The 19,757-nt window shown below is 48.1% G+C and overlaps 1 long non-coding RNA gene across 1 annotated transcript; it reads right to left on the reverse strand.

Annotated features, from left to right (window-relative positions):
- Positions 1 to 15,517: 15,517 nt before the first annotated feature.
- On the reverse strand, positions 15,518 to 17,837 carry LOC143792963 (uncharacterized). The gene is made up of 2 exons (XR_013220010.1): positions 16,528 to 17,837; positions 15,518 to 16,189 (listed from the first exon to the last, which is right to left on the reverse strand). It is a non-coding gene; the product is annotated as an uncharacterized LOC143792963 (long non-coding RNA).
- Between the last annotated feature and the right edge of the window lie 1,920 nt (positions 17,838 to 19,757).

A 19,757-nucleotide genomic window follows, 5' to 3' on the forward strand; every position in this document is an offset into this window, starting at 1 on the left:
CACACAAAAGACACTAATGTAACGCCCAGCTCTGCCCCTATTTAACGCTTTTTTTAGCTCATCTTCAAAAAACGGGGTGACAGGTTCCCTTTAACAGAAACAGATGTGGTCAAGATAAGGTCTGGAAGACACAGCAAAATTCTAGTACGAGCTGCTGGTACGATTGTTACAGAGGCAATTTAGAACCCCCGCTTGACTGCAAAAGACCTTCAGAAAGATTTAACAGACTCTGGAGTTGTGGTGCATTGTTCTACTGTTTAGAGACAACTGCACAAATATGGCTTTCATGGAAGAGTCATCCAAAGAAAACCTCTCCTGCGTCCTCACCATAAAATTCAGCGTCAGAAGTATGCAAAAGAACATTTAAACAAGCCTGATGCATTTTGGAAACAAGTCCCGTGGACCTACAGTATGAGGTTAAAATAGAACTCTTAGAACACAATGATCAAAGGTATGTGTGGAGAAAAAAGGGCACAGAATTTCAGGAAAAGAACATCTCACCAACCTTTAAACATGGGGATGGATCAATCATTTTTTGCGGTTGTGTTGCAGCCAATGGCACTGGGAACATTTCATGGGCAGAGGGAAGAATGGATTCAATGACATTTCAACAAATTCTTGATGCAAACATAACACCATCTGTAAAAAAGCTGAAATTGAAGAGGATGGCTTCTAGAAAAGGATAATGATACTAAACACACGTCAAAATCTACAATGGACTACCACAAAAGGTGAAAGCTGAAGGTTTTACAATGGCCCTCACAGTCCCTTGATCTGAATATCATTTAAAGGGAACCTGTCACCCCAAAAATCGAAGGTGAGCTAAGCCCACCAGCATCAGGGGCTTATCTACAGCATTCTGGAATGCTGTAGATAAGCCCCCTATGTATCTTGAAAGATGAGAAAAATAGGTTAGATTATACTCACCTGGGTGGGCGGTCCGGTCCGATGGGCGTCTTGGTCCGCTCCGGGGCCTCCCATCTTCATAGGATGACGTCCTGTTCTTGTCTTCACGCTGTGGCTCCGACGCAGCGTGTACTTTATCTGCCCTGTTGAGGGCAGACAAAGTACGCCTGCGCCAGAGCCGCAGCGTGAATACAAGAAGAGGACGTCATCGTAAGAAGATGGGAGACCCCAGACCGGACCGCGACACCCATTGGACCCGGACCGCAGCAGGACTGCCCCTGGGTGAGTATAATCTAACCTCTTTTTCTCATCTTTCAGGTTACATTGGGGGCTTATCTACAGCATTACAGAATGCTGGAGATAAGCCCCTGATGCCGGTGGGCTTAGCTCATCTTCGATTATGGGGGTGACAGGTTCCCTTTAAAGGGAATCTGTCACCCCATTTTAGGCCTATAAGCTAAGGCCACCGCCATCAGGGGCTTATCTACAGCATTCTATAATGCTGTAGATAAGCCCCCCCCCCCCCCCGATGTAACCTGAAAGAGAAGACAAGTTAGATTATACTCACCCAGGAGCGGTCCCGGTGCGATCCGGTCCAATGGGAATCGAAGGTCCGAGTCTGGCACCTCCCATTTTCATGTGATGACGTCCTCTTCTTTGCGTCCTGTTGTGGCTTTTGCGTAGGCGTACTTTGTCTGCCCTGTTGAGGGCAGAGCAAAGTACTGCAGTGCGCAGGCGCCGGGTCTTTCTGACCTTTCCCGGCGCTTGCGCACTGCAGTACTTTGCTCTGCCCTCAACAGGGCAGACAAAGTATGCCTGCGCCGGAGCCCCCGGAAGAAGAATAGGTGAAACGCGCGTCGGGGTGAGATGCTGCAGTATCGGCACACCACACAGGTAATATGATGTGATCCCATGCACCTTATTTGAGATTAAACAAAGTAGCACTATGCACATAGACACTTTATTATATCATGTTCGTGGATGGTGACTAGTATTAATTGATTATTTAAAAGGAACCTGTCACCTGAATTTAGCGGGACAGGTTTGCGGTCATATGGGCGGGGTTTTCGGGTGTTTGATTCACCCTTTCCTTACCCACTGGCTGCATGCTGGCCGCAATATTGGATTGAAGTTCATGCTGTGTCCTCCGTAGTACACGCCTGCGCAAGGCAATCTTGCCTTGTGCACGCGCAGTATGCTTTGCCCAACTGCGGGCAAAGCCGAAAAGCATTAGTGCGCATGCGCCGGCGCACTATGTCCCGCAACACAGTGAAATACTTCCGGGACATAGTGCGCCGGCGCATGCACACTAATGCTTTTCGGCTTTGCCCGCAGTTGGGCATGGTCATGATTAAGGGAGCTTAGTCTCCAGAAACGCGTTGAGATTCTTACCCATATGGCTTGTGCTGAAGTCTGTATCCTCTATGCTTAAAAGTATGTGAATAAAGAAAACTCTTTTTTACGGATTCGGTGAAGCTGGACATTCTTTTCTTTTTTGAAAAGGAAAACTGTTGTGTGGTTGGATGAACCAGCATTTCATATTCTTTATTGAAACCATGGATGCTGGGTCTGTCAGACTGCTGACACATAGTGAGGTGAACTACAAGAGTTAGGAACCGTCCTGATTGGCTACACCTAGTCGCCAGTGTCGGACTGGGGTACCAAGGGCCCACCAGTAACCAACTCTAGGGCACCACTTTTATGTTACATGCAAATGTGACATCATCCTCAATCACAAATTTATGTAACAATGAACTGGGTAGATTGTTATACGAATAAGATGCTGCCTTTCTCTGTACTTAGTGACTTACAGTAAGTATATAGTGGCAAGTACTGCTCATATAAGAGGGAGGTGGACTTTTCTTGCACAGGGGCCTACCGGAGGATTCTTCTGTTCTCCTGTGGGCCAGTCCAAGCCTGCTTGTCGCGGTGGTATAGCGTTTACACTTTTGTGATCAAAATAGCGTTAACTAAGTACCCTATGTTATTTCCATGCATTACTATTCACTTACTTATTACAGGGTATTTTTTCTTTTTGTTTCAGGTCCTGTCTGTTACATGGCCACAGTGTGAATGCACACCTATGCATTGTACTCATACCTGTTTGTTAGGCAATCCCTGCATGTGTTGCAGCGAGACATGCAGCTGCGGGGACTCGAACATATTTTCCGAGCATGCTAAATTCACTCAGCACACGAGCATGCTCGAATAACACCAATCCAAGTACATTCACCCATCACAACTGAGCAGCTAGAATCTTACATCAGACAAGAATGGGACAACGCTCCTCTCCTAATACTTTACAGACTGTTGTAACAAGAAAGGGGATGTGATACAATGGTAGACATGACCCTGCCCCAACTTTTTTGAGATGTGTTGCTGCCATCAATGTCTAAATGAGTTACTTCAAATGAAGATTGCTATCTTTCCTCTTCTTGTGTTGTGAATTAAATATGGCTATAAGAGATTTCCACATTATTGCATTCGTGTTTCTTTAGATTTGATATGTCGTCCCAACATCCTTGGAATTGGGGATGTATATGCACTTGAACAAATACAACAGGACAAGTCAGAGGATGAGCATTTACTGCTCAATAAATTATCACAACTGATTTTCACCAGACAAACAATATTTTTAGCATTTTCACCGGACAGCGAGTGCAGAGAATCGATCAGATCATACCCACAATGGCTTCGCGTAAACCAGTCTTTAGAGATGACTGATCACCGCAGCTTTGTGTGCAAACTTTGATGAATAATAGTGGTTTCTGCAAGATGAAAGGTTCAGGCAGAACCTGGAGGGTAATGAATTGGAAGGTAATTTGATGGTGAGATAAGGAAGTGTAATGACAGAGAATACAGCAGAACAGGAAATTGGAAACTGGGCGATGTGCTATTAACATTTTATTAGAAGGGGATCTGCCTCTCGCGGCTGGTTTTTGCCATATTGCCAGCCATTGTGTGCTGACCGGCAGCAAGTGCAGACACATGATAAATTTGTATGAGGCATCAGAAGCAGCAATCTGTCTCCCCAGAAGCGCCTCTGGCAGAAATGAGTTGCATCACTATTAGCCAGTGACCTTCCATGCTGCCCCCAGGGGAAAGACACTAAATAAGGGCCCCTGCACCATCCCCCTCTCCCCCTTACCCAGAAAGATTGTATCTGAGATAACACTTGTGTCTGCATGTACAAAGGTAGAATCCTGCCCGTATTTACTGATGAATTCTCCATGATTAGAGAATCGCGGCATGTCATCACCCATATGTTTACTTGGTATTATGGTCACCGCCTTCATGGCGGCTGTGACCAGAATAGCAATAATGAGTGTACATGTATAATACAGACATCTACATGTAGCGTCCTGAGGCTGCTCATACACAGTGAAGATTTGTCGGCAGTTCTAGTTCATTTTCATGGGATCTTCCGTACAATGTAATACACAGCACTGTCGGCGTGACCTTAGCACTGCAGACAATAAAGGACACCACAAGCAGCGGCGGAGGGTGAGCGTAGGCCCCAGAAGCCTGAGAAGAGAACAAAAAAACAAACTGCAGCCCAGGGACAGGGTTTTTCCAAACCAGTAAAGACCTTTAGATTTCATTCTGATGTCCATGATTTTTTCACAAAAAAACAATCTGATGTGTCATCAGTGGGTTGGATCCGATTTTCATGAGGGTTTGGTCAGTGTCTGTTTTTATCATCAGTAATTTTCACATATCAATTAAATAAATAAACTGCAAAGCTTTTCTGATCCAATGCAGTGTTAATGGATCCTATCTGTGTGCTGTCACTGACCCTATAAATTTGTATGGGTCAGTGCCTCTGATGAAAAACAAACATGTCTCTGAAGTGGTTCATCTACAGGGAGGGCAAAAGGTGGGCCCCTAACCAGGTCACCCTGATTACAACTACGGTGCTGCACCCTAATCGTGGGTATAGGTGAACCTCCCCAGATGACCGTGACGTAACTGCAAAAATTCTCTACACAATGGCCAACACTGATAATATCGCCATACGGTCGGTGACCAAATAGTGCTAGATACCAGGCCTACACAACATATAAGAGATTACAGCACAGTTACAGATGGTGACTTACAACTGACGTTCTTTCTGATGAAGTCGTTCATTTTTGCCATCATTTCCATCGTGCTCAGACCAACATGACAACTGCTTCCAGCCACAACTCATCTGCAGAGATTACAACAAAGACACATTTGACATCTCACATTTTTGAGCACCGTCCCCATCTATTCCGAACCTACACAAACTCCTCATCCTGCTGATAACCCAATGCTGAGATACTGCCATGTGTCCCTATTACTGCACCTGCTGTGTGGCACAAAAACAATGGTCCTCTTACTGCATAATAATGCCACCATTGTGCCCCTTATATAGTAAAATGTCTCCTTTGTGCCCAAACAGTAGTCTCCACACTCTTTAATGGTCCTCACAGTAGCCCCCACATTGTATAATGGTCCCCATACTTTATGAGGGCCCACAGAGTAGCCTCTAAACTGTTTAATGGCCCTCACATTAGCTCCCACATTGTATAATAGCCCACAAAGTAGTCTCCACAGTTTATGAAGGCACTTTACAGTAGCTCCCACAGTGTATAAAGACCGTCACAGTGTATGATGGCCCTCACAGTAGTTCCTACACTGTATATAGGCACCTTCAAACTGTGTAATGGTCCCCACATTAGATTCCGGGCAGTATAATGGCCCCCACATTAGCTTCCATGCTGAATAATGGCCCCTGCATTACCTTCAACGCTGTACAATGGCCCCAGCATTAACTGTCATGCTGTATAATTACACCTGCATTAGCGTCCTTGGTGTATAATTGCCCCCGCATTAATTGCCATGCTATATAATGGCCCTCGCATTAGCTCCCACGCTGTATAATAGCTGCTGCAATAACTGCCACGCTATATAATGGTCCCTGCATTAGCTACCAAACTGTATAATGGTCCCCGCATTAACTGCCACGCTATATAATGGTCCCCGGATTAGTTCCCATGTTGTATAATGGCCTCGCAATTTGCTTCCACACTGTATAATGGCCCCCACATTAGCTCCCATCTGTTTAATGGCTCCTATATTAGCTTCCACGCTGTATAATGGCCCCAAATTAATTCTCATGCTGGATAATGGCCCCCATATTAACTCCCATGCTGTATAATGAGCATATGGTAGCTCCCATACTATATAATGGTCCCACGAGTTCCCATGCTGTATAATGACCCCATATTAGCTCTCATGCTGTATAATTGCCCCCGCATTAGCTTCCATGCTGTATAAGTGCACCCCACAGTAGTCCCTACAATGTATGAGGCGGCCCCCCACAGTAGGCCACACATTGTATGAGGGAGTCCCACATTGTTTGAGGATCCCCCCATACTTTATGATGCCCCCACAGTACCACCACATGTTTTACATCAAATAAAAAACATCCTATACTCACCTAATCCAGGATCCTGAAGAGTGCACCTCACAAAGTGTGGGCAGATTAATGCACTGTCATCGCATGCACAGGACAGCGGAGTCCCGGTTTAAAGCGACCTGTGGTCTACAGAACAGAGAGCGGTAGTACAAGGGCGATTGTGTCTCCCTTCTCTACCGCAGGGAATAACTATATTGGCGACTGCAACAGTTGCAGCAGCAGTGGCATTACCGGTAGCTATGCTATTATGTCTCTGTGATGTTTTTTGCAATCCACAAAAAAATAGCTATAGCAAAAAAAGGGAATTATAAAGAAAAACTCATAAAATGTAACTTTTACTGTAATTTCCACAAGTTTAAAATAAAGACACACAAACAGGCAGATGATCCAACAAGGATCATATAGCTGAAGAACACCTTCAAAGCTGAAAGGGAGACTATATATAGGACTCACTCCCTATGAACAGCAATTAATAGGCACAAAAAACATTAGGTGAGTAAAAATTTTCAACATAGAGTAAGGTCTTACGCTGTAATACACTACCCCTTGTGGCCCTGTCTTATGCTGAAACGACATCACCAGATGCAGACTGGGATACAGAGCGGCAGCAGCAATACCAAAAAGTGCAAGAGTGCGTGGAACGAAGTTTGTCTCAAGCCAGTCAAAGAAAGGAAAAGAGCTACAACCAACAAGCTCCGGCTACTCCTTTAGTACCTGGAGAACAAGTCCTCAAAAGGAAAAGGAGGATGCACAAACTAGATGATCAGTGGGAGGCTGAACCATACACCGTCCTGCCTTTAAACTTCGATAATACCAAGGTATGCCTCATTAGTAAAGATGGAGGAGAAACCTCAGCAGCAGTGTCGAGAGATTATTTGAAGATATGCCCTGATCAATTAAGAAACAAAGAGGAAGACCAAGATGCCAATCAACCTGTAGAAGAGGAGGAAGATAAAATCCATACCGTTCTTGGAGACTTTCCCCAGTCATGGACGCAGGTAAATCAAGCCATCGTATTACCCGTCCTGACCTTTCCCCAACTAGTAGTGCCAGAAAGAGATGTGACCCAAGACCAACCTGAAGACCAGCGGGCTCAAGCAACAGATGCCACAACAGCAGCGGAGCAAGAGAATCCACCTCCTGCCAGCGGTGAATCTGTCATGCCCACAGTGAGCAGGAGTAGTCGTAGAAAATCAGGTATACCTGTGCTACTATAGTAATCATAATACCTGTTCTGTCCTCACTAAATGAGGCAGGCTCATGTAGCTATCCAGTCAGCTAAACCGCTATACCGGGTCCAATAAGGAGACTGTGGTTGAGTCTGTGCTTTATTAAACGTATTGGTATATTGATGCGGTGAAACTGTGAACAATGATATACATGGAATCAGTACATGGTATAGAACGATACATACTAAACATGATAAACATTATGCATTACATTTAGAAGGCTAGTAACTGAACTAGGAGTGCAACTGGTTAAGCTAGGCTAATATAGAGCAGAAATATCTAGAGAAAAAACATAAAGACATACCGGCAATGCAATCGCAAGGGGAATGAAGTGTAAGCGTCTTCCCTGGAAGGCAAACTAGAGGAAGTGAATGAAAACTGGAGGGAAATGTGGGCTGAGCTACCATAATGCATTGCAAAGGAGGATCAGACATAAAAAATACATAGCAGAAAAATAGAACAGTCAACATATCTCTGACCGCTAGAGGGAGCCAAAGCACTACAGATAAAGGTATGAATATATCAAGTCCTGTATACTGGCTGAGAAACTGCAAATTATACAAACAGATAATGGAGGTAACAATTTAGATGGCGGAGACAGAACACTCCCCGTCTGACATCAACGGATGTCACTACTCCTTTCTTCCGAAGGCAACAATAGGACCAGTTCAGATACCGGTCTGGAAAATGTCTTAGGTTCATTCCCTTTGGTCATCCTTAGTTCAACTTTGCGGACATTGCCATCCTTGCTGGGGAACGTTGCGGTAACTAGACCAAGTGGCCACTGGTTCCGGTGAATTTGACAGTCCTTCACAAGAACAAGGTCACCTACGTTCAGATTAGGTTTAGTAGATTGCCACTTCGTACGTGGCTGCAGGGTAGACAAATATTGTTTGCGCCACCTGTCCCGGAAAGTATTTGCAAGACTTTGTACCTGTCTCCATTGGCGCTTGACCAGATTGTGGTAATGTTGTACGATTAGGTAGGCAACATGACATTTTCCGGGAAGTATAAGAGGGAATTTCTCCACAAACCCCATCTCAGCTTCTTTGAGTCGGCCTCCTACTCTCAGTAGGCCACTGTTGTCGATGAATGGGTCGAGTTTTCTCAATACGCTGCTCACTGGTATTGGAGCTTTGTTGATAAGACATTGGATTTCTGCAAAGTAGGATTCTCTTTGAACAGTGAGGATGATGTGATTTCTAGAGAACTCTAAGTCGGAGGTAACATAGGTATTTTTACAAAGATGCCAACCTTTACATTTTTCTGTGCCACAAGTTCTGGTGGTCTTGAATGAGCGAGCTATATGAGTCAGGCAGGTAATAGCTCGAGTAAGTGACTTCCAACTTGAGAATCTGTCGAACCTGCAAGATCCAAGCTGGATGACAGAGGTCATTGTATGAAGTGTAGACACCTGAGGGCGGATTTCAACATCTGAGTCCTCTCCTACTAGTTCAAAGGTGTCTGGAAAACATTCCTCAATGTGCAATAATTTTGGTCCTGACAGCCACGTTGTGCTTCCTAGTCGACTTGCGTCAACTGCTCTAGTTGCATGATCTGCAGGATTCTGGTCTGTGGGTATGTAATGCCACTGCTTTGGATGAACTGATCTCCTGATTCGTAGCACTCTGTTATTTACATAAACGTAGAATCGCCTGGTTTCGTTGTGGATATATCCCAGGACTACTTTGCTGTCCGAGTAGAACTTGGCCTGTGTCAGGTCGATATCCATTTCGGATGTGATGAACTCTGCTAACTCAATGGCTAGGACTGCGGCACAAAGCTCTAACCTGGGTATAGTGTGCTCTGGTTGTGGTGCGAGTTTGGCCTTTCCCATAATGAAACCAATGTGGCACTGACATTTGGAATCTACAGTTCTCAGGTAGGCAACAGCGGCAATCGCTTTGACAGAAGCATCTGCAAATACGTACAGTCTTTGGCTTTGTATTTCAGTAGATGGCACAGGGGCGTATGGTCTTGGCACATTCAGGTTGGAGAGTGCCGCTAACGAGTTCTTCCACTCTTCCCACTGGATCCTCTTATCAGGTGGCAGAGGTGCATCCCAGTCAGATGTTTCCCTAGTTAAGTCTCTTAGTAGGGCCTTGCCTTGTATAGTAACAGGAGCTGCGAAACCCAAGGGATCGTACAGACTGTTGATGGTAGACAGGACGCCTCTACGTGTAAAAGGCCTTTCTTCCTGGTTGACCTGAAAGGTGAAAGTGTCTGACTGTAGATTCCAGAGAAGCCCGAGGCTGCGTTGCATTGGTGCGGGGTCTGACCCCAGGTCCAGGTCTCTGAGACCATTACATAGGTCCTGAGAAGGGAATGCTTCCATGAGTTCTTGGCTGTTTGAGGCTATTTTATGAAGCCTAAGGTTCGAGCAGGCAAGCATGTCCTGGGCTCTCCTGAGAAGACTGATGGCAGTCTCATTTGAAGGCATGGCTTTTAGACAGTCGTCGACATAAAAGTCCTTTTCTATGAATCTTCTGACATCTTCTCCGTATTCTGCTTCTCCTTCCTGAGCTGACCTTTTGAGTCCGTAAATGGCGATGGCAGGGGAAGGACTGTTGCCGAAGATGTGCACTCTCATGCGGTACTCTGTGACTTCTTTAGTAGGATCATTGTCTCTGTACCAGAAGAATCTTAGGAAGTTCCTGTCTCTCTCTCTCACAAGGAAACAATGGAACATTTGCTGGATGTCAGCGATGAAGGCAATGGAATCCTTACAGAAGCGCATAAGTACTCCCAGCAGTTTGTTATTGAGGTCTGGTCCTGTTAGTAGAACGTCATTTAGGGAGACATCATTAAATTTGGCACTGGAATCGAACACGACTCTAATCTGGCCTGGTTTCTTAGGGTGGTATACTCCGAACATGGGTAGGAACCAGCATTCTTCAGAGTCTTTGAGAGTGGGAGCTAGTTCTGCGTGACAGTTTTCAAAAATCTTTGACATGAAGGAGAAAAAGTGATCTTTCATCTCTGGTTTCTTTTGCAGATTACGTTTGAGAGAGGAGAAACGTTGTAATTCCTGATTTTTGTTGTTCGGTAGACGTGGTCTGTGGGTTTTGAAGGGAAGAGGTGCGACCCAGCTGTTGGTCTCATCTTTAACGAGTCCCTTGTCCATTACCTCTAAGAACAACTTGTCCTCTACCGACATTGCCACTTGGTTGTCCTGTTTAGTTCTCTGGAAGACTGTGCACCCTAACTGATCCTCATAGCTTCCCGACACTATACTGCTGTCGTGAGTAAAGTCTATTAAATGATTGGGCAGTTGGATGCTGTGTGGCAGTTCCCTGACATGGAACTCATTGTTACAAGGTTGAAACAGAGATGGTCGTCCTTTCTCCAATGTATTTGTCAGCATGCTTGTCACAGAAGATGGGGCGTGCATGTGTCCCAAGCATACGTTGCCAATTATGACCCATCCTAGGTCTAGCCTTTGGGCATAGGGAGCATTGTGGAGTCCATTGATATGACGTCTCACTTTATGAACCTGCAGGATATCTCTCCCCAACAGCAGAATTATCTGGGCCTGATGGTCGAGTTGCGGTATAAGGTGTGCTATTTGCTTTAAGTGAGCGTGATGGATTGCTACATCTGGCGTAGGGATTTCAGATCTGTTGTCTGGGATCTGGTTACATTCGATGATCGTAGGTAGTGGTAGGCAGAATTGTCCGTCTAATGACTCGATTTGGTAGTCTGTAGCTTTCCTGCCTGCTGTTGTCACAGTACCTGCACATGTCTTTAATGAGTAGGGAGTGCTTGGCCCTTTGATGTTGAATAGGTCAAAGAAAGTTGATCTAGCCAAGGATCGATTACTTTGATCATCCAAGATAGCATACAGTCTTACAGCCTGGTCTCTATGGCCTTTTGGGTATACTCTGACGAGGCATATTTTTGAACAGGACCTACTGTCTATTGTCCCTTTGCAGACCTCGGTACATTGTGAAGTGATCTCTGGCATAGCTGTATCAGTGTTCCTTTCCTCCCCGCCATGCTCACTGTCAGCTGGCGTGTTTTGTGCACTCCATGGAGCTGGGCCAGGGTGTAGAGCAGTGTTATGGTCTGTGGTGCCACATTCTGTGCATTTTACACTGACCTTGCAGTCCTTGGCGAGATGAGTTGTGGACGAGCAGCACTTGTAGCAGATACCGTTCTCTTTCAGGAAGCTTCTGCGGTCTGGCATAGATTTTCCTCTGAAGGCTCTGCATTTCAGGAGAGGATGAGGCTTCTGATGTAGTGGGCACTGCTTGTCAGGGTCCTGCACCTTTGTCTCTGATTGGGAGCAGCCAGCAGACCTGTAATTAGAACCTGGAGAAGAAACATAAGTCTTGTGTACTGCCACAGATGTTCTGCGTGGATTTGCAGGTGGTGACGGTGTGGCATATGGCATTGCAAAGTCAAAGCTGGGATCGTTTCTAATTCTCGCTTGTTGGTGTATAAAGTCTACAAAAACGGAGAAGGGGGGAAATGGAACACTGTGTTTGTATTTGTACGTGGAACCATGTGTGAGCCACCTCTCCTGTAGATTGTAGGGCAACTTCTGGACTATAGGGTTAACACCTCTGGCTGTGTTGAGAAATGCAAGTCCCTGTAGGTCGTCCTCGTATTTGGCAACTTGAACTTCCTTTAGTAGGTCGCTTAGCTCTCTAAGTTTCTGGAGACCTTTGTTAGAAATTTTAGGAAAGTCATCGATTCTTTTGAACAAGGCTCTGTTGCAGCTGCGACCACAAAACGTGGCCGAGCCGACACCTCCACGTCGCCAGACCATGACGACGTGGGCGAGCGTCCCAAAAAGGAACGCAATGTGGACCCACTGGACCACAGAGTAACCTGGACCTACCCAGACTAGGGAACGGTAGCGAGCAGGGACTGTGGCAGCTGAGCATGTGAACAAGATGTAGATATGCAGAACTAGACTACACCGCACAACTTCAGGTATGAAGAAACAAAGTTTACTTAAATGATAGCACAGTACATAACAAGAACATAATGATGTCAGGATCCCGATTCCACATGTCTAGGAAGGGTACACGACTCAGACGTCAGACAATGGCGGGAGTCATCACGGGTTGATGCAGTCCAGGGTCATCTGGCACGGGCATACTAGGACAGCCAATCTTTCAGGCATAGGACGTAGCACAGGCTCAGCAGGAGAACATCAGACACCGATCCCAGAAGGACGTCATCTCGGGGTGGACCTCAGGACATCAGGAACACAGGCAGAACATCAGGAACACAGGCAGGACATCAGGAACACAGGCAGGACATCAGGAACACAGGCAGGACATCAGGAACACAGGCAGGACATCAGGAACACAGGCAGGACATCAGGAACACAGGCAGGACATCAGGAACACAGGCAGGACATCAGGAACACAGGCAGGACATCAGGAACACAGGCAGGACATCAGGAACACAGGCAGGACATCAGGAACACAGGCAGGACATCAGGAACACAGGCAGGACATCAGGAACACAGGCAGGACATCAGGAACACAGGCAGGACATCAGGAACACAGGCAGGACATCAGGAACACAGGCAGGACATCAGGAACACAGGCAGGACATCAGGAACACAGGCTTAGATGGACGTCTGACGATGGCAGGAGTCATCACGGGTTGATGCAGTCCAGGGTCATCTGGCACGGGCATACTAGGACAGCCAATCTTTCAGGCATAGGACGTAGCACAGGCTCAGCAGGAGAACATCAGACACCGATCCCAGAAGGACGTCATCTCGGGGTGGACCTCAGGAACACAGGCAGGACATCAGGAACACAGGCAGGACATCAGGAACACAGGCTTAGATGGACGTCTGACAATGGCAGGAGTCATCACGGGTTGATGCAGTCCCGGGTCATCTGGCACGGGCATACTAGGACGGCCTCTCTCTCAGGCCTCAGGCGTAGCACAGGCTCAGCTGGAGAACATCAGACACCAGGCAGGTGTCATCACGGGGTGATGCAGTCCAGGGTCATCTGGCACGGGCTTACTAGGACGGCCTCTCTCTCAGGCCTCAGGCGTAGCACAGGCTCAGCAGGAGAACATCAGACACCGATCCAGAAGGACGTCATCTCAGGGTGGACCTCAGGACACAGGCAGGACATCTGGACACAGGCAGGACACATCTGGACACAGACAGAAGATCTGGACGTAGGCAGGACAGCTGGACACAGACAGGACATCTGGGACACTGGCGTGGCAGCCCAGGTCATCGGCTGGGACACTGGCGTGGCAGCCCAGGAATCAGGACATCGGACACCGAAAGGACATCGGGAATACCGGAAAGACATCTGGGACACTGGCGTGGCAGCCCAGGTCATCGGCTGGGACACTGGCGTGGCAGCCCAGGAATCAGGACATCAGACACCGGAGGGACATCAGACACAGGCTGGACACTGGCGTGGCAGCCCAGGTCATCGGCTGGGACACGGAGGGCACAGGACCAGGTAGCGGAGGTAATCAGGTTCATAACTTCGGCCGTCAGGCTCCGGACATCAGACCTAGGAAGGAACTCAAGCGTGATGGTGCTAACTCCGCTGGACTGGAACTGGGCCAGACAGGGTTAGCACCGCATGGAAGACTGAGCACAGAATAGTAAGCGCTCAGCAAGAACACCGAACTCCATCTTTGAAAGATGAGCCCGGAAAGTTCAGTCACAGGGTGCAGGGTGCCAGACACAATAGGACTTAAGAAACATAACAGAGAAAGGTTCAGACAAGATCAGGTACTGGATATTCAGCCTCCAGGATAGGCGGATCTGGGTACTCTGCCCCCAGAACAGGCGGGTAAACAAGACACAAACGGATCTGGATATATGGCCTCCAGGATAGGCGGATCTGGGTACTCGGCCCCCAGAACAGGCGAGAGACAGGCATCAGCTCTCCCAGAACATACTGCAGACAGAACGGGAGCTGGATACCTCACAAGGCAAGACACAGAAACACAATACAATGCTCTGGCCCCGCCCAGTAGCAAAGAGGAAGTTTATATAGGAGCTGCTCCTCAGCAATAGGCTGAGGAAGCAACACAGGTGCACACTCAAACCCTGATAAAAGCAGGGTAGGTGAGGCCGCGCGCACCCTAAGCACAAACAGAAACCATTATAGCACTGACAGCACAGGAACTGTGGCTAAGGGCACCTGGCAGCGGCTGCTAGCCTGGACACACGTGAGAAGCCATGCACCAGCTGCAGAGGACCTCGTAAGCCAAGGCTAGCTTCCAAGCGGCAGCCAGGGACCGCACATGCGAGTGGCCATGCAGCAGAGCAAAGTCATCACAGCACATGTACAGCTACGCAGCGGTGGCAGGGAACTGAGCAGCATCCATACAGGTAACAGACAACAGTATCCCTGCACATTAGGGGGAGAGGAGAAAGGGTTAAAGCAGAGAAATGCAAAAGTAACGCCGAAGAAACGAGGTATAAACCCAGCGGCGTTACAGTATCCCCTCCTCAGGCCCCCTCTGCTGAAGACCCAAAAAAAAAAAGTTTCAAAGAAAATTCTTTTTGGGTAAGGCGGTAAGTCCCACAGTTCACAATATGGCAGCAGAGTTCATAGCTCAAACAATCCAACCGCTGACCAAGCGCTGGATTTGGCAATATAGTCCACTACCAAGTGGGTTCCGAGCAGTCTCATCCGCTGACCAAACGGGGCTCGGGAAAGTTCTGCAGTTCACACATGCTTAGCGGAGTCCATGGCCAGAGCATTCTGTTGCAGCTGCGACCACAAAACGTGGCCGAGCCGACACCTCCACGTCGCCAGACCATGACGACGTGGGCGAGCGTCCCAAAAAGGAACGCAATGTGGACCCACTGGACCACAGAGTAACCTGGACCTACCCAGACTAGGGAACGGTAGCGAGCAGGGACTGTGGCAGCTGAGCATGTGAACAAGATGTAGATATGCAGAACTAGACTACACCGCACAACTTCAGGTATGAAGAAACAAAGTTTACTTAAATGATAGCACAGTACATAACAAGAACATAATGATGTCAGGATCCCGATTCCACATGTCTAGGAAGGGTACACGACTCAGACGTCAGACAATGGCGGGAGTCATCACGGGTTGATGCAGTCCAGGGTCATCTGGCACGGGCATACTAGGACAGCCAATCTTTCAGGCATAGGACGTAGCACAGGCTCAGCAGGAGAACATCAGACACCGATCCCAGAAGGACGTCATCTCGGGGTGGACCTCAGGACATCAGGAACACAGGCAGAACATCAGGATCACAGGCTGGACATCAGGAACACAGGCAGGACATCAGGAACACAGGCAGGACATCAGGAACACAGGCAGGACATCAGGAACACAGGCAGGACATCAGGAACACAGGCAGGACATCAGGAACACAGGCAGGACATCAGGAACACAGGCAGGACATCAGGAACACAGGCAGGACATCAGGAACACAGGCAGGACATCAGGAACACAGGCTTAGATGGACGTCTGACGATGGCAGGAGTCATCACGGGTTGATGCAGTCCAGGGTCATCTGGCACGGGCATACTAGGACAGCCAATCTTTCAGGCATAGGACGTAGCACAGGCTCAGCAGGAGAACATCAGACACCGATCCCAGAAGGACGTCATCTCGGGGTGGACCTCAGGAACACAGGCAGGACATCAGGAACACAGGCAGGACATCAGGAACACAGGCTTAGATGGACGTCTGACAATGGCAGGAGTCATCACGGGTTGATGCAGTCCCGGGTCATCTGGCACGGGCATACTAGGACGGCCTCTCTCTCAGGCCTCAGGCGTAGCACAGGCTCAGCTGGAGAACATCAGACACCAGGCAGGTGTCATCACGGGGTGATGCAGTCCAGGGTCATCTGGCACGGGCTTACTAGGACGGCCTCTCTCTCAGGCCTCAGGCGTAGCACAGGCTCAGCAGGAGAACATCAGACACCGATCCAGAAGGCCGTCATCTCAGGGTGGACCTCAGGACACAGGCAGGACATCTGGACACAGGCAGGACACATCTGGACACAGACAGAAGATCTGGACGTAGGCAGGACAGCTGGACACAGACAGGACATCTGGACATAGACAGAAGATCTGGACACAGGCAGGACATCTGGGACACTGGCGTGGCAGCCCAGGTCATCGGCTGGGACACTGGCGTGGCAGCCCAGGAATCAGGACATCGGACACCGAAAGGACATCGGGAATACCGGAAAGACATCTGGGACACTGGCGTGGCAGCCCAGGTCATCGGCTGGGACACTGGCGTGGCAGCCCAGGAATCAGGACATCAGACACCGGAGGGACATCAGACACAGGCTGGACACTGGCGTGGCAGCCCAGGTCATCGGCTGGGACACGGAGGGCACAGGACCAGGTAGCGGAGGTAATCAGGTTCATAACTTCGGCCGTCAGGCTCCGGACATCAGACCTAGGAAGGAACTCAAGCGTGATGGTGCTAACTCCGCTGGACTGGAACTGGGCCAGACAGGGTTAGCACCGCATGGAAGACTGAGCACAGAATAGTAAGCGCTCAGCAAGAACACCGAACTCCATCTTTGAAAGATGAGCCCGGAAAGTTCAGTCACAGGGTGCAGGGTGCCAGACACAATAGGACTTAAGAAACATAACAGAGAAAGGTTCAGACAAGATCAGGTACTGGATATTCAGCCTCCAGGATAGGCGGATCTGGGTACTCGGCCCCCAGAACAGGCGAGAGACAGGCATCAGCTCTCCCAGAACATACTGCAGACAGAACGGGAGCTGGATACCTCACAAGGCAAGACACAGAAACACAATACAATGCTCTGGCCCCGCCCAGTAGCAAAGAGGAAGTTTATATAGGAGCTGCTCCTCAGCAATAGGCTGAGGAAGCAACACAGGTGCACACTCAAACCCTGATAAAAGCAGGGTAGGTGTGGCCGCGCGCACCCTAAGCACAAACAGAAACCATTATAGCACTGACAGCACAGGAACTGTGGCTAAGGGCACCTGGCAGCGGCTGCTAGCCTGGACACACGTGAGAAGCCATGCACCAGCTGCAGAGGACCTCGCAAGCCAAGGCTAGCTTCCAAGCGGCAGCCAGGGACCGCACATGCGAGTGGCCATGCAGCAGAGCAAAGTCATCACAGCACATGTACAGCTACGCAGCGGTGGCAGGGAACTGAGCAGCATCCATACAGGTAACAGACAACAGTATCCCTGCACATTAGGGGGAGAGGAGAAAGGGTTAAAGCAGAGAAATGCAAAAGTAACGCCGAAGAAACGAGGTATAAACCCAGCGGCGTTACAGGCTCTTTCTATTACTTCTGCTGAGCCGTAACACTCATCCAGCCTCTTCCAGATCTCTTTGAGGCCGGTCTCAGGGCGGTTTATATTAATGTCTCTGATCCTTACTGCGTGTTTGACTGACTCTCCTCCCAGGTATTTGACTAACAGGTCTATCTCTTCCCTGTGTTGTAGCCCCAAGTCTCTAATGACATTTTGGAAGGAAGCTTTCCAAGCTCTGTAACCTTCAGCTTGGTCAGTGAATTTCATGAGTCCCTTGGCAACCAGTTCACGTCGTGTGAAGAACTTGGCAAATTCTGTTGTGAACCGGTTGTCGGTGGAGTACACTGGTGATGGATCGCCCTGATAGTGATGTGAGGTGCGTTCATACCTGTTAGTGTCCTCAGGGTGGCGCCAGCCGGTGTCGTATTGCTTCGGTCTGACGTACGGTGTGTCAGCAGGGTGATCCACGTTGGTTACCTGGTGAGGGGCAAGGTAGTCATTAGCAGAGTCGTTTTGTCTCACGTTTTCGAGTTTGTTTCTGTCCTGGAGCGGAGCCTCGTGGTGACTCTCGCTCACTTCGCTGGAGACGTCGTATTCTCGTTCTGGTGCTGGTTCAGGGTTATAGTTTGGATCAGGAAGTTCATTAACATACTGAGATGTGCGTTGTGGTGTGTCTTGTAGTGGAAACTCCAGACTTGACGTACTGCTTTGGCTATGCAGCTTGGGGCTTTGCGCGGCTTCTAGCGATTCCGCTTCAGCGAGGGCTGCGGCAGCTTCCCTTTTTGCTGCTAGGCTTTCTAAGGCGGCATCCACACGTGCCTTTTCTAACTGCATCCTTCTCTCTTGATCGGCTCTCTCATGATCTATGCGTGCTCTCTCTAAGCGTGACCTTCTCTCTTCATCATCTAGGCGTGCTTTTTCTAATTTAAGTTGCATCTCTTGGTCAGCAAAGCTCGCTCGTATTTTGGCGGCTTCAGCATTTGCGCGGGCAATGGCAACCGCGCTGATGATGGATGTTGTCTTTGAGGAAACGGAAGTAACAGATCTTGTTCTATGCGATTTGTGAGACATGGTGTCTTGGGAAAGTGCTTGGCTGTGCAGAGATTGCTGTAGCTGTATTTAGTCTCTGAGTAGCCGGTGACTTGAATCCCACTAGTTGGATGGCTGCCGTTTCACTGTTCTGTCCTCACTAAATGAGGCAGGCTCATGTAGCTATCCAGTCAGCTAAACCGCTATACCGGGTCCAATAAGGAGACTGTGGTTGAGTCTGTGCTTTATTAAACGTATTGGTATATTGATGCGGTGAAACTGTGAACAATGATATACATGGAATCAGTACATGGTATAGAACGATACATACTACACATGATAAACATTATGCATTACATTTAGAAGGCTAGTAACTGAACTAGGAGTGCAACTGGTTAAGCTAGGCTAATATAGAGCAGAAATATCTAGAGAAAAAACATAAAGACATACCGGCAATGCAATCGCAAGGGGAATGAAGTGTAAGCGTCTTCCCTGGAAGGCAAACTAGAGGAAGTGAATGAAAACTGGAGGGAAATGTGGGCTGAGCTACCATAATGCATTGCAAAGGAGGATCAGACATAAAAAATACATAGCAGAAAAATAGAACAGTCAACATATCTCTGACCGCTAGAGGGAGCCAAAGCACTACAGATAAAGGTATGAATATATCAAGTCCTGTATACTGGCTGAGAAACTGCAAATTATACAAACAGATAATGGAGGTAACAATTTAGATGGCGGAGACAGAACAATACCCTTGACCCTAGACCCCAGAGGGGAATGGGTCGCACTCCATTAAACTAGTATAGTTTGTTGCATACTCTAATAAAGAAATTGTTTTATTATATTTAAATTGTTTCTATGGCACTTCTTGATCCTGCAAAAGGATTGGTATGTTATACCTGTG

Source organism: Ranitomeya variabilis, chromosome 1 (assembly GCF_051348905.1).
Source record: "Ranitomeya variabilis isolate aRanVar5 chromosome 1, aRanVar5.hap1, whole genome shotgun sequence".
Lineage (NCBI taxonomy): Eukaryota > Metazoa > Chordata > Amphibia > Anura > Dendrobatidae > Ranitomeya > Ranitomeya variabilis.